We start from the raw sequence: 25,193 nt of genomic DNA on the forward strand, positions 1-25,193 counted from the left end.
GTGCATCTCTTGTAATATTCTTACAACCCATTTAAGTTCTTATAACCCACCTTAACACATCTAACAGAGAAGTATCAGATTATTTAATTGAAACAAGAAAAAGTAAAAGAATGTTTGTAAAAATTTTAATGACACATATTTTAAAGACTTTTAGGTCTACTGCATTTTGAATTTTACGACGGAAAACAAAATTAAAACCAAATAAAATCTCAAAGAGATCTTTTGTTGTCCTTTCTGGCAGACTTCTAGTTCCATGGCTGAGCTTTCCCATACAATAAATTTATCAATTGTGGTAACCAACCTGGTACTTTTGCCTTTTCTGGATATTAAAATAGCCAGTCTCCCTTTAATATTTGGCATTCTAAATATATAAAAAATAAGTATTATATATTCTTTCATTTTAAATACTGATATGGTTGAATAGTTAATGTTCATGTGCCACAAAGCAGATGAACAGCATTACCCTTATTTACTGCAAAGGAAATTGTCACAGTAACTTCCTGTGAGGTCTAACAAACCATTTTATCCAAAATGGGTGATATGAGCAAGCATTGCCTGGATGGATATTTGTTGCAAACAGCAGACTTAACATCTATAAAACAGATGAGTAACTGATTTATGTTCCTGAGAAAGGCAGAGCTTGGTTTGGACATTATGCAACTCCTGCACTTTGCATCTTGACTGCATGCATGGAAACACAAACGCTGCTCTATGATGGCTCTTGTTGCAACAGCAAGAGTTCAAAACAGATGGGGCAAGAAATGAAAGACACAACTGACAGGTCCTCTGCTAAGGGCACAGGCACCAGGATAATCTTGGTTATCCCCTCTACTGAACTTGTGCTGAATCCTGGTATTAGTGACATGATGTAGAATTGTTTCCTTTCTCTCACCAAACCATCTTGAGAAAATTATGTGCTTGTATTTGGGAACAGAAGGAGAAAGCAAGAAGGCTTTAAAGATACTAAACTTTGCAAATAAAAGAAAAAATATTTCTCAGTTTTTAAATAAGCAAAACACTTAAGGAAATGAAAAAGAAATGGGGAAAAACAGGAACGACTCAGCCACAGCCTGAGAAAATCAACCAACTTTCAGCAGGCAAATTCTGCCTCTGAGAGAGCAGCAGTTTTGGTGAATGGACGAAACAATCCAGCTTCAGCACAAGCTTAGATGGACCTAAATTACCACCTCAGGAAATGTCTAAACCTTTTAATACAAATAACAAGAATGCATACATTTTTATCTGTAGCACCTAACCATTAGTTCAACTCAGAAACACTGTGCAGATAAATGCATAAAATAGAAGGCAAGCTGGGATCTGATGGGGTCTCAAAATCCATATTTTTAGTTTGAGTACACAGCCTCAGCCTTTAAATAGGTAGCTTGTTATCTCAGTTGGCAGTGTCTGCAGTATCACACTATGCTTGTATTGTACATATCTAAGCACAAAGGAAATTTGTTTATCTTAAAGATTTTTTTCCTTTATTAAGAATTCTTCTAGCATAGACATCTATTTCTATCTTATTCACTTGAGTTAAGATTTGCAAAGTTGTACTATCCATGTATCACTTACATAATTACATAGGTCCACACGAAGCTCAAAGCCTTGAGTAAGCAGGCAATTTTGCTACTTTTAGGCTTACACAAAAGCTCATGGAATTCAATGAAAACCATATAGGCTTTGCAGAGGTATGATCAAAGTCAAAACAGAAATTATATACATAGAAGAAAGCAATATCAGAGGGGTAACTAAGTTAGGAGGACAGTATAATTTTTTTACTCACTTCTGGCAACTAGTTTAAAATTCTGACATTATAGTCAGGACAGAGGTGAAGGGACTAGTTTATATTCTCACAGTAAGATGAAGCAGCACAGAAGCTTTTCGCTCTCAGTGACTACATTCATTTTACTCTGCAGGTATTGCAGGCTACTGTTGTGATCTCCTGATCAGTACTACAACTTTCAATGTGATTTTTCATGAGTCAAAAATACAGAGAAAACACGTTGAACACGGGGTCTATGCTGCATCAGTGTTTAATAGATGCAAAAACACTAGAAGTGTTAATTAAGATTAAATATTATAATTATTTCTGTGAATTCTGAACCTATCTACCCAGTGTGAAACAGGTTAAGGAAAAAGCTGTGGCCATTAAGAAGTTAATTAGTCTAAAATAGATTAAAGTTATTTATTATACAGTAGGAGACTTATCTTATTACCAGTCTTTAAAATGGTTGTTCATGGAAAGAAGAAGAGCTAAGAAACATCAACACACTGAACGTGATGGGCTGATGCTCTCCCTTCAAACTTCTAAAATAGAATAATAATAATTCTTATCCTGTGAATAGATATTCAGAGGAAGCTGAATTTTCCAAACTCTTCTTGGTCTGTTTTTTTTAATACTGGGTTGACTAGAAACTTTATAGCTGCTATCCCTAACCCAGTCAGGCAAAAAATCCTCTGGGGTAAGTGTGAAAGTTCTTCAAATTCAGGTTAGTTAACTGGTGCTGCTTGCTCTGGATTTAATAATTTGCTTCTGCAATGAAATTAAACTGTGAGACACATTTTTCCCCAGAATTCACTGTGGGAGTGTCCTAGAACTCATATCCATATGACACCACCCGGAATTTTGGGTAATTGTCCCAAGAGGCGCTTACGTTTCACAAACTGTTCAGTAACTGGAGCATGGTTTACATATTCTCATATCTAGGTACTGACACCTGTGCTGCATATAGACACTGGGCACACTCACCATCCTGTAGGAGTGACTGCTATTTAGCATGATTTATATCTGTAATCACAACTGTTAAACACACCAATGGTTTAAACCTCTGATTTACAGATACTGAAACTAGAGAATTGTAACTTATTAATAAAAGTTAAATTGAGAGTACCATGCATACATATGGCCAGTACAACTGTTTTCTGAATTACTACTTTTAAAAATAATATTTGACCAAAAGCACCCAGATCATTGTTACGCAGGTGACCTAGTCACTTCTTTATCACAGTGTTGACATTGCTGGTTATAAAAAAAACCAAATAATATATATACATTTTTATAAACTATAAGTAATTGATAAATGAACATACATTCCTTACCATACATATCTACACCTAGACTACCTTAACTCTATGTAACATTTTTCAGACATATGATCCCTGTACAGTACATACAAGATATTGACTTGTTGTTGCAGAGACAACTGAGACTACTCCAGACTATCTAGACAACGAGTTTTCAGAGGCAAAATATCTGCCTTTCTAAGTGGGATTGGTTTGTTTGAAAATTCTTTGTAGTCAACATGAAAGCAAGGGCAGGCAGGCCACATTTTGCTGGTGCAGCAGATAAATCAGATAGTCTGTCTTGCATCCTGACTAAGTGCACAAGATAGACAGTGCTGTTCCTGCTCTTGCCCACCTTTCCTGCCTACATCAAATGCTCTCTGTTCAAAGAAGCACCCTCCTGCCTTGCCTCCTGCCTCATTACAGCCTCTTTGTAATGGGATTGAGGTGATAAATATCAACTTAGAAGGCACAGTCATTTGAGTCCTTAAAAGAGCTTTTGGAGCTAATAATCATTCTATCTGAAAGGATGTTTCATTCAAAAACTAGAAACAATTCTTCCAAAAAATTCCTCCTTCACTGTTGGTGAAGGAGAAAACTCGCCTGTAAAATTATCTCTTTTTTCCCCCCACTCTTTTTCTCTCCATGTATTTTTATTTCTGTTTATTTTTTTCCCTTCTCAAAGTCTCCCTCCTTTATTTGGTACGGTCAGCAGACTAGCTCCCACTATTTAAGTCTTACTCCAGTTTTTAGTCAGCAGTATTTACAATCCACTGGCCCCATCCAATGCCTTGACAGTATAGTGAAGCTCCCAGTAGTGCTGGAATTTGGATTTTTTTCACCTACAGGGTTTTAAGTCCTCCCATAAAAATGGGAAAAATGTCTACGTTGTATTGGTTCTGAATATGATTTTTTTGGAAGAGGTCTAGCATAAGACCTGAAATCCAGGTTGGACAGGTCATTTTTCTAAATCTAAAATTTTGGTAGGAAGGTGACAAAGATTCTTAAAACCAAAAGGGAAATGCATGAAGTATTTTCTTGACATGATGATTTACGCTCAGTTTCAGCTGTATGATGGAATTTCTCCAAGGGCCTTAAGGGCTGGCAGCTCCACTAAACTGCTGATGGTTCATCACAGATGGAGAGGCAGGGGAGTGCTGATTTCATATTCACAGTTCAGGACTTGTGGAAGGGAGCCAAATCAGAGTATGTGTGCCTTCCGTGTAGTAAGTTTGGGAATGGAATAAAATTATGGACAACATAAATATTTATAAGTCTCAGCCTCAGTTCTTTGGAAACACCTGCCAAGGAACTGTGTGAGTTATCAGTAGGCTGCTTGACAGATCACCAGCTTTTTTTGACAAGACAGGAAAACATTCTTGACAATCTCATTTGTCTGTACATATGTATTTGAATGATTCTTCCTCTACCACCCCTAACTTTCTGGTTTTCATTACAAAATATACATATCAGTTTCACTGACTACTAAAACCATATAGACCACATCAGATCAGCCACAAATATATTGAGTTAAAAAAATTGGATGGTATTTTAGGGAATACCTTAAAACACTAACTCAAGGGTCAAATTGCTCTCCTTCACTTTAAATTCCCTTGTACATGCTGTTTTAATTCAGTCTCACAACGGCAGATGAGATTAGGAGCTGGTAGTCACATTTCTCTCCCAATAAATTAGAGGTCAGAGCCAATTGGGAATTCTGGAGGCCAACAGGACTTGAACATGGATTGAAAATGAACGGCAAAGAACCAGTGATCTTGTCAATACCAGTAACTACAGTTGGGTATTTGTGGGATTGTCAAATGAAAAGGATGATCTCAAGATCTTTTCCAACCTGGCTGAATTTGTGATTCTGTGATCTCCAGGAGCATAAAATGAAAATTGCAGAGTTTCTTCAGCACAAAACTTGGGAATATCCTAGTATGTCAAGACAACTCCATTCATTTAATACCTCTTAAAACACTTGCAATACGCTCTCTGAGCTGGTCCCCTATGACAGGAAACACATTTATACCAGATCACTTTCTTTAGAAAAATCTCACTTGAAGTGGATCATGTGAACATATGAAAAACTGCACAATGAACCAGATTTGTTTGACTGCTACATTGAACTACGCAGTTTCCTTTCCTCCCCCCCCTTCTGTTGCTTATTAGAAGTTTTTAACTAGCTGTAATACATATACATGATCACAGAACAACTTACATCAACAAAAAGTTACTTATCTTGTGGGGATCTAGAAAGGAGACAGATTAGGAAGAAGAGGTTTTTAAGTTAGATGAGGGATCAGTTCAAAGAAAATTAATACTTAAAGAAGACTGTAGTAGATGGTGCAGAGAAGTAATAATAATAATAATAATAAAAGATAAAAAAATTTGTCCTGCACATTAGTTTTAAGTCCTGCTTTTCTACTATCCTGAGCAATAAAATAATTTAATGTTATTCTTAATGAAATTTCTAACTTAGTATTGCTCAAAGGTATTGAAATAAAAATGCTGAACTACAGTTAACAACTTTTGTAGCAATCAAAAGAGACAAAAGAATTAATTTTTTTTATTTTAACTGGGGCTTTGATTCAAACATATTTGTACAGCTTTAATGGAATTTAACAGCTTCCATCAAAGAAACAAGCAGCAAATATAAGCTCTGGGGCAAAGAAAACGTGGCTCAAGAATGCTTCATTTCATATTCAGGAAGGACACTCAATTTAGGAAAAGTCATTCTGGTTATGTCTCTTCTCAAGCAACCTGATGCCACAGAAACAGCAAGTGATGCTGAGGAAGCAAAGATCTTGCAGATGGCTTATGGATACAGGGAGTGAAGAAAGTGGACAATAAAGTAGGAGTGATACGGGCCCTAGCACTAGGCAGATTTGCCTGGACACCTCAATGGTAGTGTCCCTGGCCAGTGAAGCAAGCACCTGAAGGGCTGGCACCAGTGACAGGGGAGGGGGGTGGAGGTGGGAGTGGTGAAAGACCCTCCAAGCACTCAGAGTGTCAGGAATGGCAGCATGAACCCATAAAGAAAATCTGTTAAAGAGCCTGAATTTCTACTAATTACTAGACTGACTTTATCTGGTTTAGAGGAGATTCAGTGAGTTTTGCAGTTGAGGAAAACTTATTGGCACTTCAATTGAAATGAAAGAGCAGTTCTAACCAGGAGATCAAAAAACAGTGGCATGCAGTGCCTGTGTTTTGGAATATGAAAGCAGAGAGAGAAAAATACTGTTGTAAGAAAACTAGAAAGAGCAACTGAAAACAAAAAGATTAATCTATCATAAGTGAGTGACAGAAATCAAATGGCTGATAAGAGATGAGTTGGAATGAAAAAGAAGGGCTCAGCACAGAATGGAGAGAGAGAAAAGCAAAAACGCTAAAGAGGAGTTAAGATTTTGAATGAGAAAATAAATAGGGAGATATTAAAAGTGCTGAGAGACCTTTCAAATATTTATTACCTCCAATATTCTGGGTGCATGTCCTGAAAACCGCCTACAGGGGGCTTCAGTGTGAGTGAGGTGCTCAGTGCCAGCAGCTGGAGAGGGACCACAAATCACAGGCCATGTATCTGGTACCAGCTCCTGGGAGGCAAGTCTGTGTCTGTATCATCCTCCAAATCATGTGTGTGGAGTGTGTTATAACATCTCTTAACAAGCACACCAGCAGTTTGCAGAGAAAAGTCTTTTCATACTCATTAGGAAAGTTAAAGACCAGAGAGAGATACTTTTAATGAATATTTTGAGGAGTATACCTTCATAGTTTTCACACTATTATCCAATTATTCTAAGTGGAAATAATTAACCTGCAGTGCTCTAGGCTGTCACTGTAATGTGTTTTTTAAATGTTTTATACAAATTTAGAGAGAACTGTCACATAACAGTGAAACGAAACCAGCACACGCTTTTCAGTTCTTCTGAACTAGTCAGTGAGACAGCTGTGACTGAGGTCACTCAGGAAAAGGTCATTTCCAAGCCTGCTGTCAAAGTAAACAGCAAATTTTTCCACAGAATTCTGTAGGATTTGTATGGAGCTTAAATTTTTTATTCCATACTTAAACTGCTAACAGTTTTCTGCAAATTTTGGTGGTTTAGGTAAGGTTCATTTTGATTTGGAATGATAGTGACATTACACCACCTTCGTACACAAGGCACCACACCTTTTGGAAACACTAAGAGTTTTCAATTACTAAGCTGCCAGTCTTGAAGCACAGTGTTCTACATTCCACTGATCATCTATATCCTGCTTCCATAAAAACTACATTTTTGAAACAAGACAGAAGAGGGGCACAACAAAGTAATGAAGATGACACTCTTCTCTTATGCAAAGATATTTAAAGAACCAAAAATTGTGCCATTCATTAAATGCTTTATTATAAATAGAAGAAAAGAGCATCACCATCCTTCCTCTTCATCAGTCTTAAAACATTATGTTTACACTTACATTTCCTTTGTACAGAGTTATTATAAATTACTTAATGTGGTTAGATGCAGTGCATCCTACTAACAAAGTAGTAGGAGCAATGATTTATTTCATAATTGTTGTAGTTTCCATCAGAATGATGCATCTACTTTTGTAGCTTTTACAAGTGTGTGTACAGTTCCACCTTGGAAAACACTTCTAAGCACACAACAGATGACAGTCTTAATAAGAATTAAGTTAATTAAAAATACCTAGTATGTGTGCATGATGAATTTTAGAGTCTGGGTAAGTGTGATGCATTTGCAATCAGACCACCTAGAAGTAACAAATACATTCTTGTAAATTCCATTTTCCATAAGGACCATTGTGTATTTTGCTACAAAATGCAGAACATCTACTCAATTTTCTCATCCATCTTGACTACAGTTGCAGTCTGAGACTATAATTAATCTCAGATAGGTTTAAGAATTAATGATCCGGATAACACTGTTCATATACTGAAAATTTTTCACTAGAGTTCTAAAAGTCACAATTAAAGAAGTCACTTTGAAGTTAACAAAATCTCTTTATTGGTGAATATAAGAACTTAACTGGCAACAATTTCATGTGCAGTTTAAGGCTTATTAAAAATCAGGAGTCACATACTTACTGGTATGTTACATACCAGGATGCCTTTGCACCATTTTGAAATAACGTTTAAATAATTTGCAAAGTAAAAAAAAAATTAGAATTTCTTCCTCTTAGTAAAAATAAGTGTGTGATTCAATGGTTGACTCCAACTTACTGGTTGAGGGTCCCTAACCCTCCCTCTCTTCCTTGGCACTGATTCCCATCACAGCATCACACTGCTTAAGAACAGCCCGTTCCTTTGCAAACTTGGTTCTATTTCCTGATGCAGCTGAGAGCACATCTCTGTAAAAAATTCTTTTTGAATGCCATGGGTTCTGATGTATTTGGGTGGGATGAGAACAAATGGTTAACCTGGGAAACTGGGAGCATACATTGCTGCCAAAGTTCACATAATGCTGAAACATGATTTTGTTTTCTACATCACAGAGCTGGAGGGAAGGTGCAGAGTGTTATTGAAAGAAGACAAAAAATGTCTTCCTGCTAATCCTTGCAAAAGAAAGAAGTTGAGGTATTCCAAGATACTTTCTGAGATTAGAAATTGCATTTATTGCCAGCTTTGTTCAAGAATGTTTTGAAAGGCGTTTATTCTATTTCAGCTGAAGGATATCGTGTATAGCAAAACCATGAAATGATTAACTAGAGAGAGTCTGAAAAATGTTAGATGATTATACAATGTCATAATAATGAGATTTATCTAACACATGCAATAGGTCTGCAAAAAAAAAATCAAAAAATCTATTTCTGTTAGTTTTTCTATTAATTAAAACATTTACAAGGCTAGTTAATTCACAGAGCATTATGAGGACAGTAGGAGAAAAGATCTTTCACACATGGATCTTGGCCATCTTGGGCAGCTGGAAACTGTTACCAAGGATAAACTGAAATTCCTTTTGAGTTTCTCAAGGCTTCTTCAAATCATTTCTTTCCCAGTGGAACACAGAAGCTGCATTTTAAAGAAAGTAGTAATTTCACATTGTTTCTTCAAGGTGGTTACATCACTTAAGACTAGTTAACACTTTGAAGTGTGAAATACAGACACTTCACAATAACTCCCAGACAATGTAAATAAGGCAGACACAATAAAGTAGAGAAACAACAAAACTCATTATGGACTCCTACACGTGCATGCACAAACCTATATAGCACAGCTCTCTAATGTTAGTTGCTAGAGACAGGAACCTTACTGCCTAAAATGATATCTGCAGAATTAAATGGTATTTGTTGCTCAGTGTTGCACTGTGAGCAGATAGAGGTATAACCATATTCATATATTAATAAATATATATAGTTATATAAATTCTCAGAAATAAGATGTCATACTAAAATTACCTGGAATGATTATTTTTTTAAAATTTAAGTGATGTGTTTTTTAATTAAGACACAAAAAAATATTACAAGTAGATAAAATCTGTAGTAATTTCTTGAAAAGAACCAAATAGAAAGAATAATTTTTACAGCCCTTGGCATATAATTCTCCAATTATGTTTGAATAAAACCCTCAGTTTTTCTGGTCTAAAGTAATCCCAGCAGAAACAGAACTCCATTTCTTATTATATCCCTTAGGTGTTCATGTACAAAATAAAAAATAAGTTACTTCTAAGAAGGTTACTCAGTGCCTAACAGCTAGGTGGAGAAAACCTATGGAAGCAAGATATGAGTATCAGTAAGCTGTTCAATGTGCAGTCCTTTCTGCTTGTGGAATTTAACTCCAAGGAATATTAGAATATAGAAAATAGTTCATTGTAGATCGTTTTACACAGAATATGGTGTGATTTTAACTCAATGGAAAAAATCCTTAATTCTGTTGAACAAAATTAACTTTCAAGAAGATTAATACATGATTGTAAGCCATTTGCTTTGTTCTGTACTAACAGTCATCAAACCATGGTTAGTTACTATTACTGTAGAATGCAGAATATGTGAATGTCAATTCCTGTGTAGAAGTTCTGTAACTAGAAAAGCACATAAGCACTTAACATCAGTAAGACAGAGGTTCTCAAGTTTTTCCACTTTGTAACACAAACTAGAAAATGATAAAATAACAGATGGATGAGAATTGGTTTTTTAGAAATAAGTCAAAATAGAAGGCAATGACTTGGCAAACCAGAGCACAGGAACTGAGCTATGGATAGAGTAGGTAGTTTGTAAAAAATCAGAGACAGTTCTGGAAGAGAAACACTAGAGCTAGTGTCAATTGTTGAAGATTGGGAAGCAGAATTAAAGCAATAACATAACAGAGTGGAAAAGTATTTTGCATAGAAAGTGTCCTTCTATTTCTAGTCTTGAACATGCACTGACAAAATTATATGTTTCTGAATTTTTAATACAGAGCACTACCAATACTTAAAGGAAGACAAATAATTATCACTTCATCTAACAGGAACTAAGAATAATGAAAGCATAGAATATACTGAGAGAAGCAGTAGGAAAGAAGCAGTAGGAAAGAAACATTCCAATTTTAATTTCTTCTCAAAAGCCCATGCACATCTAATTAATCTTATTTTGTTTACAGACACCATGAATTTAAAAGAGAAATACAGAATTAATAAGAATTCCTTGCCTACTAATTTAGAATAATACTGATCCAGGCAGCAAACGCCCAACTACAGCATTTTTGCAAAAGTTTCTGTCCCTTTTTGTAACAGACTGCAAGAGAACAGCTTCTCTGTGCTGGTTTTATTTACTTCTAAAGGAAAGAACCCCTCTAAGTATTTCTTTTGAAAAGAACAAAAAAAGTTATATTAAACAGGCATAAAAATACCAGCTGGTATTTTCCAAAGAATGCATAATTCAACAGTTTTCAAAGGTCTACTAGGAGATAAAGGACAAAATGTTGCTGGTGACCTATAGAACTAGAACACTGGGGAAACTGACAGAAATTATATTTATTTTAAAAGGAGCAGTAATTGTTTCAGGTATTTATTCCGATATGAGTTTTTAATGATTATTTTTGTGATTTATTTGCACATTTTCTTATTAAGAACTAAAGTCTCTCTACTGGTTTTGGTGTCCTCAGAAATAAGAAAAAAACAGTAATAAAAACCACAGAATAAACATACTGAAAAAGGTAAAATATTCTTTTCAACAAAACAAGTAGGAATTTTTATACATAATTGGGATTTTTAAATTGATGCTGTTACTCTAAATGTAGGCTGTTACAACAGGAGTGTTTGCACAAAAGCCTGATCCTCTGAGTAGGACAGAAATCTCCCAGACAATGCCTGTTTTGCTGACCCTTGTCACAACGAGACTTATTAGTCAGCGCAGAAAAGTAGAGCAGCACTCTCCTTCTTCATTTTTCTTTCAGATCACTTAGGGTTGGGGTAAAAAGATTCAGGGGAATTGTCACTCTGGACAGTCAAACCCATTTAAGTGGCTGCACTCCACTAGACAATGACATAGAGGCTTGTAGCATTCCGTCAGCAATTACCTGTAAAAAAAATCTGTGTTCTGAAACTTTAGGAAATTACTGAGGTTCGGGAAGACAGCCATCAGTAAGACTTTGAGAACCCTTCCCCTAATAAAAGTGCTTGGACTGACCTAGGAAAACAGACACCTAATAAACCACAAGCAATCTTTTTGCAACTGTTTGGAATAAATGATCAATGATAGCTGTATTAGTGCTAGCTAATTAAGCTTTTTAAAAAAATCTGTAGGTATTTGGTATTGCTTTTGTTGGAGCAATTTTTTTTTTCCAAAGTGTCACTTCTATTTATAATTAATGATTTTTAGAAGATCTTTAGACCCTTTAATCCTTGAAACTAAAAGCTTTAATGTTTTTACAATCTATAGAACTTGTATTAGACAACTTCACATACTTGCTAGTTAAATTAAAAAAAACCAAACCAACAAACAAAAAAACCACAACACAACTCCCCCCAAAAACCCCCAAAAAACAAACAAACAAAAAAAACCCAAACAAACAAAAGCAAACCAAAAAACCCCCACCAAAACAGGAGGGAACAGGTTAAAGAGCATTGAGAAAGCAGGCTAATCATCCATTGGTCAGTATCTCAGAATCAATAAGCAATTTACTACAGCACTTTATTACAGTACAGGTTAATGAGTTCTTGAGATCAAACCTGGTTATTTTTCAAGGTGCAATATACTGCAAATTAACATCTGCTATTTTTCTTTCTTTCTTTGAGTAGTCACTGACACAACTGTTATAACAGTTAATTAAGAAATAAAATCTCATTACTCAACACATATATATCCTTAGACATGTTAGCAAAATTCTACTGAAACTGTTTATACAAATGTGGTTTATTTTTGAAAATGAGCTAATAGATGTGGGAGGACAATAACCTCCCCAGAGTAAAAACTGTATGCAAGAAAACACGGATAATAATCTCTCCTGCTGGCAAAGCTGTAGCTGGAAGTGATTAAGCCTTTAGGGTCCTACTGATGTCAGAGTTGTTACAGTTTCTGTTGTCAGACAGGATCGCTAACTGATAAACTTAAAATAAATATGTATCACTTTCTTCACCAAAAGGGTTATCAAACACTGGAACAGGCTGCCCAGGGAAGTAGTGGAGTGACTGTCCCTGGAGGTATCCAGGATGTGTAAATATGGCTTTTAGGGACATGGTTTAGTGGTGGACTTGGCAGCGCCAGTTGGACTCAGTGTTCTTGGAGGAGTTCTATGATTCCATTAGCAGATAGAAAATACATGCACTGAAATAAAAAAGTGTTTACAGTTATATACAGAAAATTCACTTCTAATTGTGTTTCAATTCTGAATCAAGCATTTTCTGAAACTGCCCTGTTCAAAAGACTTGCAGCTTTAATGATGGTTGTGGGGTAGATATATCAAAGAAAAGAAAGCTTATTTTTCAATGAATCCTTTTTTCCTGTGGTATTTCTAAGTTGGAATGCAATTTTTCTGTGTAACTTTTTTTATATTCTTTAAAATATTATTAAAAAATATTCACCTGGGGAATTAATCATCACAGACTTTGTCCAAGCTTTATTTATTATAGTAGCTAATCATTCCTCACACAAATTTGTCAGCGTAAAATATCTCATTTGGAACTTCATATTTTGTCTCATCCCCTCAGACTAATAATGCTTTAATGATGCTACTAAACAAGATGTTGCACCACTTGCATCAAAACCCTTCCTACACTGACTTTAGCATATAATATGCACTAAGGGAATTCATAAGAATAGCAAAAGAAAAATGTTATTTTCTCCCCTCAAATTACTAGTTCATACCTTCTAGACTGTGAGCATTTTCAGAATTGCAAAACTTTAAAATTTCACTTATATACTGCAAGGCTCATTATAGCTGAATAAATGAAATTCTAAGAACTGCTTCGTTAAAATTGCCTTCACTCCAAAATGCGTCCAGAACGGCTCCACTGCATTCTGAAAGGACTTCTTTAAAAGGTGGCTCCAACTGACAATACTGTATTTCAAAAGAATGTCAATAATTATTTCAAAACAATAAGGTGAGAGAAAATTATGTCAAATAATCCTATGTTCAATGTGATCTTAGAAATGGAGATTGTGCCTCTTGGGTGGCACATCTGAGACTTGTTACAGCAGAAGCCTAAGCTTAATATAATCTTCTGAAGTACTGTTAGGGCTTGTTGAAATCTCTCATACTGTGAAGTTTGTAGCAATGTTCTGACCTTAATGAAGAACCACGGAAGAATAAATCAAAACCTGCAAGTAGCATACACAGCTCCTACCCTTATGATGTTCTCTCACACAAAAGCAATAAGTTCAGGAGCATAAAGTCAACAGCAGCAACATCAGGAGAATGAATGAAAGAATCTGGCAGTTATTTCCAGTATGAAAACAATACATCAGAGAATTATGAGTTTCTCTTTAGCGTTATGGTCCTTCAGAGCACATTCACATCCTCACACACATAGCTCAAGGCTCTTTTCCAGGTTTTTGTGATTCTACTGAATCAAAACAGCTGGACTATCCTAGAACACTTCAGGATCTGCTTGAAAAGTCCAGTTTGGCTAGAACTGGGCACAGCAAAGATAGAAAGTAAAGGAGAAGCAGTCTTGTGCCTTCATGGAAGTGGCTTGAATGAAAATAATCAGTTCTTAATTAAACCTTCTGAGAATGTTCATAATTTTTTACACTAGAATTACTTAACTGGAGAATGTTTCTGCTGATTAAATGGAACTAGAAGTCTAGTGATATTCTAAAAGGTCTAAGATGATGTGTACATATATGCTAAAAACCATGCTGAATTATTATCCAGACCTCACATGATAAACTCAGGGAAAATTATGTTAAGGATGTGGAGAATGGGATCACATTTTCCTCTTCAAGAAGTAAACAAATACTTGAATTTTATAAATTCAATCTCATTCAAGACAGAAATAAAGTTTTGCTGGATTGGGGGCAGAATGCACATTGTCTTTCAGGATTAAGTTCTGGGTGGATGACGAGATCTCACCTTGCTTTTGACCTTAAGAATGGAAAGACATCAGGAAAGATATTCTGGAAATTTAGGCCAGTTAGTCATTTTACTCATTAAATTCTTCCTGGTCAACTGAGACTTACTATTTATCAGTCCATATTTCTACAGAAAGACATTGAAATCCACTGCTACAGATTCTGGTCTTATAGAAATGTTTTATACTCTATTATAATGTCAAGAAAAAAACCCACCATGTAAAAGGATATATTGTTAAGAAATTATATCATTGCTAATTAAAGAAATACAAGCAACATAGTAGAGTAGCTACTACAGTTGTTAATTCCTTCCAGTCCCCAAATCCAGAGGTATATTTGTTGGGATATCTGGAAAGCTATCCTGCTCCTCCTTTATTGCTGCCTACTTTGAATATACACTGTAGTGATAAGAGAAATTTCCAGTCTAACCTCTTCCCTGTGAAAGCTGGAGTCCAACATTCAAAACTGCCTGCAGCTGTGTTTTGTCCACTAACATCAACTGTGCAAAAAGAAACACATCAAGGTTTTACCTTTTTTTTCACTTTGTGTTACAATGAAAAACAAGAGAAGAAAAAAACCCACATGCTATATGGATACAGCTGAAGTACTGAACTACTTAAAATTGAAAGGCCCATGTACTCGTGGAAGATCTTCCGTGACTACCTAAAACACTGCTTCTTTTCACAACCACAATATCAAATTAGTCTAAATTATTTCATTAAAAATGTCAAAATGGGAATCTAATAGACTTTGAACCCTCTATAGAAATTTTTTTGCCTTTTAGATCGCTCTTGGGTGTTTTCCATTACATTTCTTTCTGTACTCCAATAAGAATCACACTAATGATCTGAAATGAAAATGTGCCCCAGGGAACATTTGATTAAAATGTAAAATATTGAGGAACAATCAGTAATCATAAAATTATAATACTGATGGCAGATGAAATTGCATCATTTTCCAGCAACCAATATAGTCTCCAAGAACAGGTGGATTTTTAACATTGAATTATGTAGACAGAAACTGTATGGAAGAGCACATGGAAGTGACCTTTAGTGTGACTGCCTATCACATCCTATTACACATACAATTTCATGGAGACTGAGTAATCTTCCCTGACTTAGTAGATTAACATCACTTGGGTATCACTATTACATATCCTTGTCTGTGTAACACAGATGACTGGAATCACTCAAAGCAATTAGAATTTGCATAAAAAATGTGAGAGGAAGACACTGGTGAGCAATTGGCTCATGGGTCAAGCACAGAGGGTAGTAGTGAATGGGGGAACATCAGACTGGTGACCTGTCACTAGTGGGGTTCCACAGAGCTCCATCTTCGGCCTGTGCTCTTCGACATCTTCATAAATGACTTGGACACAGGATTGGAAGGGATACTAAGCAAGTTTGCACACGACAGAAAACTAGGAGTAGCTGTTGACTCCCTTGAAGGCAGGGAGGCCCTGCAGAGAGACCTTGATAAATCAGAGGACTGGGTAATCACCAACCATATGAAGTTCAACAAGGGAAAGTGCCGGATTCTGCACCTGGGATGCGGCAGCTCTGGATATATGTAGAGTCTGGGGAATGAGAAGCTGGAAAGCAGTGCCATGGAAAGGGACCTGGGGGTCCTGGTCAACAGCAAGTTGAATATGAGTCAGCAGTGCCCTGGCAGCCAGGAGAGCCAACCATGTCCTGGGGGGCATCAGGCAAAGCATCGCCAGCTGGTCGAGGGAGGGGATTGTCCCGCTCTGCTCTGCACTGGTGTAACCTCACCTTGAATATTGTGTGCAATTCTGGGCAGTTAGAACTTCCTCATGAGGAGAGGGAAGAGGAGGGGCAGGCACTGATCTCTTCTCTGTGGTGACCAGTGACAGAACCTGAGGGAATGGCCTGAAGTTGCGTCAGGGGAGGTTTAGTTTGGATATTAGAAAATGGTTCTTCACCCAGAGGGTGTTTGGGCACTGGAACAGTCTCCACAGGGAACTGGTCACAGCACTAAACCTGACAGAGTTCAAGAAGCATTTAGATGATGCTCAGGCACATGGTGTCAGTCTTGTGGATGGTCCTGTGCAGGGCTGAGTTGGACTCGATAATCCTTTAGGCCCCTTCCAACTCAGAATATTCTGCGATTCTGTAATTCTGTGAACCTCTGTAGTTACAATGAAGTTACTAAGGCTGTGCTAGTTTGGATTTGGTTGCTAAAATGCAATTACAATAGAAAACTGGATCTGTATTATAGCACACTTGAGCAGGGGGGGAAAAGGAAGTAAAAAAGACATTCCAAGATGCATAAAATAACATTTTCATAGCTGAAATTTTACCTTAGCTCTTCAAATATGCTAACCAGAAATGTGGTTTTGCAACTCATTTAATATCACTTAAAGATAAACCTGCATTTTTATGTAAATAATAATGCAGGCATTTTGTGAGTGATCTCCAAGCAAAACACATACACAAGTTCCTGAAGATGGGTTCCTTCCATCTTCTTCACCTTCACATACTTGGATAATGGATGGTTCTGACTGTTTAGCATTCCATAAGGTTGTAATCAGTAAATATTTACCAAGAATATTTTACGAGGTGCAGAAAGGGATTTAAAAGTATAAAACATAGATTTGAAGAAGATACCAAGATTTCTAATTTTGTAAATGCACAGAACTATGGATAATGTAAATCTTCACTTAAATCGGGTACTTTATTATCTGAACCTAATCTAACACTTTCTTAGAGATCCTGTCACTAACAACTGCCTTTGAAATCAAAGTATTTCTGATTTTCTTTCTCATCTGGGGTGTCTTCCTAATCATAATCTGAAAAAAACTTGTATTAATGACCCAAATAAAGACAAAAAGATGCATTTTGGTAGCTACATTTTAAAAGTCTGTATACTATTTTCTTCAATATGTATTTTTGTGCCTCTGTGAAGAATAACCACTTAGGAGTCAGAACTGCATTTAAGTCTAATGAAACAGAAGATCAGTATGCAAGATCAAGTGTCCAGTTTCAACTATTAAAACAGCATTCCTTCTGGCTTGTAGGAGCATTAGTGCTGCCTCCTCCAGGGTAAAGGATGGAGAAAGCAGCTATTTACTGGTGCTTGAGTTTTGTAATGTTTCTCTTCAGCCTTTAGAAAATCTAATTTCCTGTGAACGGGACTTATGTTATCATCCATCACAATCTTTTTGTGCTGGCTCCTCACTAATATTGCTCATAACAGCTTGGACTGATAAGCTGACTGCAGTCTTTCCCAAGTACAGATGCTTGGACCCAAATCAAAACAGATACTAGTCAAACAGTATATGTTAGGGCAGAACCAGCAACACAGCAAGTTTTCTCTTCTCTGTTCTTCTCTGGCTTTAATGAAAGATCTTCTTTATCTAATTTTTAGTGCACCTGGAGTGTAACCCTACTGTCACCAGACTATATCATTAGTAATTCAAAAGCACTGAAAGTTGAATGAAAGCAGTTGTCAACTGAACTCTAAAATGACCCAGTTAACTGATTTTTGGAGCCATATAGTGGGAAGCATATACCAGCAATTTTGTGGGTATAGTAGGCAGAGATATTATTTTTTCATGTGTCTTTCTATACAATTCTTATGACTCACAACCAGTATTTTGATACTGAGATCTGTGCTCTGAACGATTAGAAACACACAAGTCAAACTACAAAGAATTTAAGTACAAAATGCATGCAAACCCAGACAATTCTGCTTAGTTCTAAAAGATGAGCCAAGTTACACATCAAGTTAATTACTTGAAAGGTATTCAAACAAATTTTTGGTACCACCCTTGTTTATAAGTTGGCAGAACAAAATGCTCCTTTCAGAGAGCAAAAGATAATATGTAATTCTGCTTTTGTTTTGTGTTGTGGGTTTTTTGCAGCTCATTGAAAACATTATTACAGTAAAATTTACAAAACACTTAAGATCGATTGGGTATGAAATGCAAATTGCATTAGTAAAGAAATATTGATTGATGATTTCAGCAAGAGTCTCTGAAAGCTGGGAAACTACCATGTTGTCAGCCAAAGAAGGTTTTTCAGAACCCCAGCCTAATTTTTTTGGTATCGATAAGACTTAAATTTCTGAAACTTATGTTCTTAGAGGTTTAAGTTCTGAGGAAAGAGCTGCTTGGAGTCACCTAACAACAAAGCTCCCATCAGGGTATTTGTGCATTTCTGTGTATTTTCCACTTCTCTGTGATAAACTGTACCTCCCATTATCATTTGCATATTGGGGAATGGCACAGAGGTCCTACTCACAGTGGAAATTTTATTATTATGTTAAATTTAAGATTTTGAGCATGGCAATGGCAATGGCCAGGGAGAAAAAGTTTAGTAAAGCTTATTCTGTCACAGAAAAATGGTTTCATATCTTGTTTTTTATGCACTTTTAAAGCAAAGATGATATCTAAATCAATTTATTATATTTAATTCCTTTAATTTATCATTTTACTTACGTATAACTGAAATCAAAATAGCCAGACAAACCATATTCTTTCCTAGACAAGAATTTTCCTTTTATTTAAGACATAACGTCATGAAATTGTCCCATCAAAATATCAAAAATATTGATTGTATTCTTCCATCTCAAGTTGACATTGAACCAGAAAATTTTTTCCTCCTCACTCTATTCTACTGCATAGCCCAAATGTAATACAATAGACCATTAGGTGTGCTTTCAATCAATGTAGTTTTATTTAAAATTTCTTTTTTTAAGTCCAAGAAGAGTCAGACTTGTGCATCTTGTGTGATGTACAGCCTTACACTGGTGGCTATCAACAGAAAATGGCATTTGTTTGAGTCATAAGTGGTACTGTAAAAAGTGATGTGAACTATAAAACAAGATGAAGGGTTTAACAGAGGGCTAACTTTAGAGAAGGTTCTTGACATTTTATTGTCATTTTTAGACCCTACTCCAGAATTTCATGTCTCTGGGTGGGTTCTTGTACCCAACAAAAAAATTCCAGTGAAATTAACAATGGTTAAACCCAACAATGGTTATACAATTTCTTCCTGAAGACGACTTTCTAGAAGGGCTAGTTATTATCATGTGGAAGCTGTTGGCTTCCAGACCATGATGTTTAGCACCGGAGTTGATTAAAAAGGAAAGAGTTCAGAACAGAAATTTCTTCCTGCTAGAGATAAGTAGCTTAACCTCCCCAGATAATATGAAAGATTATGAAGAATATGAAGACCTTGAAAACCTTTGATTCATGGTGTCCATGAAATAACTAATGTACCATTGACAGAGTACCAGGCAGCTTTTAAGATAATACAGTTGAGTAGAAATACAATGGGAAAAACTACTTACTTTTAGAAAATTTTATTACACTCAAAAATTCTAAGGAATTCTCTAATAAAGAAAATGAACTTATCTCTTTCAATTTTTTTCAACATATTTGCTGTATGTATTTCATTTTCTGAGGAAAATAAATTGTCTGGTAAATTATAAATTTAAGAACAAAAGCAAACATAGTAAGAAATAAAAACTTTACAATTTCACTGCAACATTTTTGGGGGGCTCTTTGTAAGTTCACTTCTTTTTCAGTTCAGTTTTTAGTATTTCACTTTTTTTTTCTTACTTTCACTTTATTTAAGGAACAAAATGCAGCTTTGTGAGTGAATAATATGTGAATAAACAAGAAACCATAAGCCCAAATTCCATTAAAGGCAGTAGGATCTGTGTCAAATTCAGGGTGACTAAGGAGAAAAGAGCAATACTCTGAAGTGGGCTGATGACATATGTCTGTGGCAGTAAGGAAAAAGAAATGAGAAATCCGAGGAAATTTTAATTTTCTGGGATAAGGAGGAAGGGGGTTCAATTCCCCCATGCTGTATCATGCTATATCATACTGTATCATGTATTAGACACCAGTGAGAGGTGTCATAAGAGTCTGTTCTCCCTGCCAGGGTGAGCCCAGCAGTTTTGGTTTACTGGGTGTGTCAAGACACAAGAGTGGTGCTGAAGGGATCCCCAGGAGAACCATGCACAGCACAACACGGAAGCCTGTTACACCTCTTCCCATACTGCTGAACCTCACTGCTCTGCAGACCTTCCCAGGCCCAGGAATCATGAGGACCCTTTGCAATTACTGGAAGTGGTAGCTACGTTGTCTTTGTTTGTGCCCCCCTTCATATGTGGGCTGAGGCTGGGAGTTCTCTGTCTGGTAAGACAGTCTATACTTCCTTCTCTTGACAGAGCAGAGATACAAGCAATTATAGCAAAATAATAAAATAAAATAATGGAAAAGGAGAACCACAATCTAAAACATTTGCAAACCAAGTTTTCTCCCTTCTTTCATCACTTACCATCAGAGATGCTTTTACTTTTCCTGAGAATCAGAAAACATGTTTGTAAAAGGCATTTTCACATCCCTAGGCAAATTCAGAATGGTTTTGATTATATACTCACTGAAGGAGCTCTTCTGGTCTCTGCAATGCTTCTTTTGTACTGGCTTTTTTATTCATTTGGTTGTAATGACTGAGGTTGACTATTTTGCGTAGTTAAGTGTTTAGCTTAACACTTCAGATCAATGAGCTGAACTCACCATGAGCTCACTCAATCCATATTTTGAATACAAAGAAAGTAAGAAAAATGCATGGCAAGATAGATACTTGTGGCTGGACATCCTGAATGGGATCCTCGCTTGGGTATATCTACTTCACAGTTACATCAGATGTTGCATACTGGGAAATGGTACCTTAATGATACTTTTAAAGGCATTAATGGTCATTTTGTACTAAAGACAAAGTTATAGGCTATATTAGGTGTGAATGGTATGGTTTTGTTCATATTCTGGTGGTATCTATTCTACACTAAAACTAAAGTCTGATCCTTCACCTCATTCAGCAGGAGAGACTGTCCCCTATAATATCGAGCTGAGAATTAATGGAAGAAAGTAAGGTATCTGAGCTAGCACTATCAGAAGTCACATACCAGGATGAACATTTTCATGGTGGGATAATCACTATTTCTGTTAATAAGCTCTTCTTAGTCAGTATGTGTCATACAGAGCCCCAAAGTGATAAATTTCGATCAATAGGTCTCTGCAACTTCAAGCTTTTCTCATTCACAATAATTACAACAACCCTCTGTTCCTTTAGAAGGAATAACATTTCTCGGAAAAAGCAATTTCACTCACAATGTGGCCACTGTGATCTAAGAAATCATAAATCACCTGGGCAGCAAATATGCGGAATAAAAAGCAAACCAAAATATTTCATAAGAGCATCTGTGGGAGCTGTATGATGTATGTTAAAACTTTACTATCAAAATCATTCCTAGCGTGTTACACAAAATGGACACCCAAATATGATGAGGCATTCAGAACTGAAAAATACTAAATCTATTCACCTCTATGCCTCTGCTTTTCTGCATGCAAGGCAAGCTTCTGTACGTATCAACAATCAAAGCTTAAAATGCACGGGGCTTGAGTTATATTGAGGCAGAGGTTGCATAAATTATTGTCATCCTCATTTTACAATTTTGAGAACTAAGCAATAGAAATTATAAATCTCCAATTTAAAGAAAAACTAAATAGAAGAAACTAAAGAAAAACTGAATGAAAGAAACTTGTGTACTACATGAGTTTCATGCAATATCCACTCCACAAATTCTCACAACTCTAAGTGCTAACAGACACGTTGTTCAGGCATAGTTAGGTGCACTGAGATTTGGTTGGCAGCCCATGTATTTGCTTCAAACACCAAATCAATTGCACGTTGGAGAGAAAACAGGAATAAGTTAAGCGTTAATGAAAAGGCTACAGGTGCATGGATTTGGTCAACTAACAGATCTAAGAAGTTCTGGCATAAAAACACCTGCGGCAACTTAATTAATGGCTGTTGCCATGGAGACACAAAACGAACGGGGAGCAAATTTGCGGTATAAAAAAAGATGAAAGCAATATATGTGACTGCCAATCTGTGGTTATCATCTTGGTAGTTTAGAGCCAAGTTTATAACAAAACAACATGACAGAACGTTTCTGAGATAAGTCGGTGGAAGCAACCCTCTCTTTGTTCTTATGGTTCCCCTCTTGTCAGACAGGAAAGATGAACAGATCAGTTTTACTGGAGCCTAAAAAGATCATTCAAGAAAAGAACAACTCAGTATGTGAGGAAGGGGGTATGTGTTGCTTTATTTGTTTTCATTAGCAGTATTAAGACGTTCAACCAGCAAAAAAAAACCCCAAACAACTCCTTATAGTATACTTAGAAATCTTGCACTTATTCAACCCCTAGTCTAACCAACTGTTTGAGTTTCTTCAACTTCCTTCTTTCCCAGAAAATAGCCTTATCAGTGATGTTTAGTTATACGTATTTCTCTTCTTACCCCCGCATCACAAATTTTTGATACAATTGTTTCAACTCTTTTAATGGGCAAACTTCACAGCTCTCCATACCAGTACTGAACATTGGTACTGATACAAAGTACAATACCTTGTACTAAATATTTACACCAAAATAATGAGGCTTCCCTAAAATATTTTGGCACAATAAGCAGGAGTAATCTAAATATCCTAATAACAGGAAAGGTTAACCAGACAAAGGATCTCCTCATTTTGAAGTGACAGAGAAAGTAAGGACCTGCATGTATTACTCCATCAATGGCCATCAACTTCTGATCTGAAGTGGCCATGACAGAAGATGCCTAAAATGCTTCAGAGAACGTTTGAAATTCTGAGCCTTTAGTATCAAGCAGACACACTCAGGGATAGCATGCAAAATTCTGTTCAATCACGTTTGAGAAAGATGAACTGAAGTTGGAATAGATGAAGACAAAACTTCCCAGGATGACCCAGAGCTTGTTTAGTTTAGTTAAAGCAATACCAAGATGACTCTTGCCTGCAAATATATCAAGAATGCAAACTTGAGAACTGAAAGTAATGCTATGTAATCCAAATAATGGCACAAATGGCTACAAAATGACTGCAAATATTCTGAAGCTGGAAACTAACAAGATTTTCGTGTACCATGAAACCTGGAGTCTTTTAACTGCACTAATAAGCTCAAGAACATATCTAATTTTGAGATAAACACTTGATGAAATAGCATAAAAGATTATATGACCGTTACCTCTGAGGTTACAGGATTCAGTGACAAGGTATGTATCCAGGTTTTTATTTCCACTCATATTTGGTTTAAGTGGTCAGGTTTTGGTAGTGGTGAGGTGGCTGCAGGACCCCATGCTGGAGTATGAAGGGTCTTCCTGAAGGAAATTACAGCCTTGGAGAGACCAAGCTAGAGACGAAGATCATGAGAAGGACCTACACTGGAGCACAGAAAGTGTGAGGAGAAAGGAACATTTATGGACTGACTGCAACCCCCCATTCGCCTTCTCCCTGTGCCAATTGGCATGAAAGAGGAGATAATTAATAAGCAATAATCCTGTCTTTATGTCCACCCATGAGCTTTTCCATCACATTTTCTCCCCTATCCTGTAAAGAGATGTTGCTAATTGTTAATCATTTGATATTGCTAATCATTTCCAACAACAGATCATTATTTTACTGAAACAAAGTAATTGATGTTGAAGAACTGTTTTCCTTTTACTACTTGCTCCATCACAGACTGCTGTCGAAGTCAAAATACTAGTAATTACATAACTACAGCACATCAGCAGTTTAGACTGAGAACTCAGTGTTGTCCAGAGTTATGTGGAAGATTAGAGAAATACTGGAAGAATAGGGAAACACTGACTAAAAGTCAGATAGCCTGAAATAAGATGAGAGTGATGTTACTGAAGTCATCTTCCCTGGCTATGATTCATTTTACTTGTAAGAAAGAGAAAAGCAACCATTTATCTCATCTTGCTGATACAGGAGGAACAATGAAATTTGATATGCTGAGCCAGAACCACCACAGTATAGCCTGGGAAATCAGAATGCAAACTGCAGTATGGTCTGAGCTGAAAAACATCTGCAACATAAAAACATGCTGTAGCACTGCAGCAAAACAGAGCTTCTAAAAATCTCTTTTTAGTTCTTGTAGAAAGTATAAGGAAACATTGCTAAGGGAATCCAGGACATTCAGTCTTGAAGTTATAGAAAATAACCACTGCTTCTATACGAAAATATGCAAATAAGAGTACCATAGCTTAGCAGTCAAGATTTTGTAACTCTTTCCTAAAGTTTTCCCTCTGAACAAGTAGCAACAAGTAATTATCCTGAATATCTCCTGAATTCATCCACTGATTTTTAGAGCAAGTTCTATCAGGATTACGTTTACGAGAGGCTAAAAGCATCTAGTCAGCACCAAATCCTGTAGTGACTGTTTAAGAATTTGTTTGGGTAGGCTGAAGGCACTAGTTTTCTCCTTGCATCCAGGGAGATCACACTGGGAACAATAAGTTCCTTTGGAAACTTTAATGTTATAAACACATCCTGAAATACCAGCTAATTTAAAAGAATATTTTATGTTCCTATTTCATTTGGTTGACTTTTATAACTGGCAATTATCACAGTTTTGGTAAATCTCCCTTTGTTGAACAATCCTTAGGCTTAATTTTGGGCTTAGTTACCAAAACAACATTAAGTTAAATTGTAAATCTGCTTTTCAGTCTCCAGATGCTGTCTTGAGATATAACATTGACCAGATAGTGAACATTATTGCAGAAGATAAGATCTCCCACAGCTGTGTCCCA

At 36.3% G+C, this 25,193-nt stretch overlaps 1 protein-coding gene across 2 annotated transcripts in view; it reads right to left on the bottom strand.

Annotated features, from left to right (window-relative positions):
* The window catches only part of KCNIP4 (potassium voltage-gated channel interacting protein 4), a 101,905-nt gene that overhangs the window by 52,444 nt on the left and 24,268 nt on the right, over positions 1–25,193 (bottom strand). The gene's annotated exons all lie outside the window — the stretch shown is intronic.

This window comes from Manacus candei, unplaced genomic scaffold, assembly GCF_025592945.1.
Source record: "Manacus candei isolate 608988 ecotype Guabito, Panama unplaced genomic scaffold, ASM2559294v1 h1tg000135l, whole genome shotgun sequence".
NCBI lineage: Eukaryota > Metazoa > Chordata > Aves > Passeriformes > Pipridae > Manacus > Manacus candei.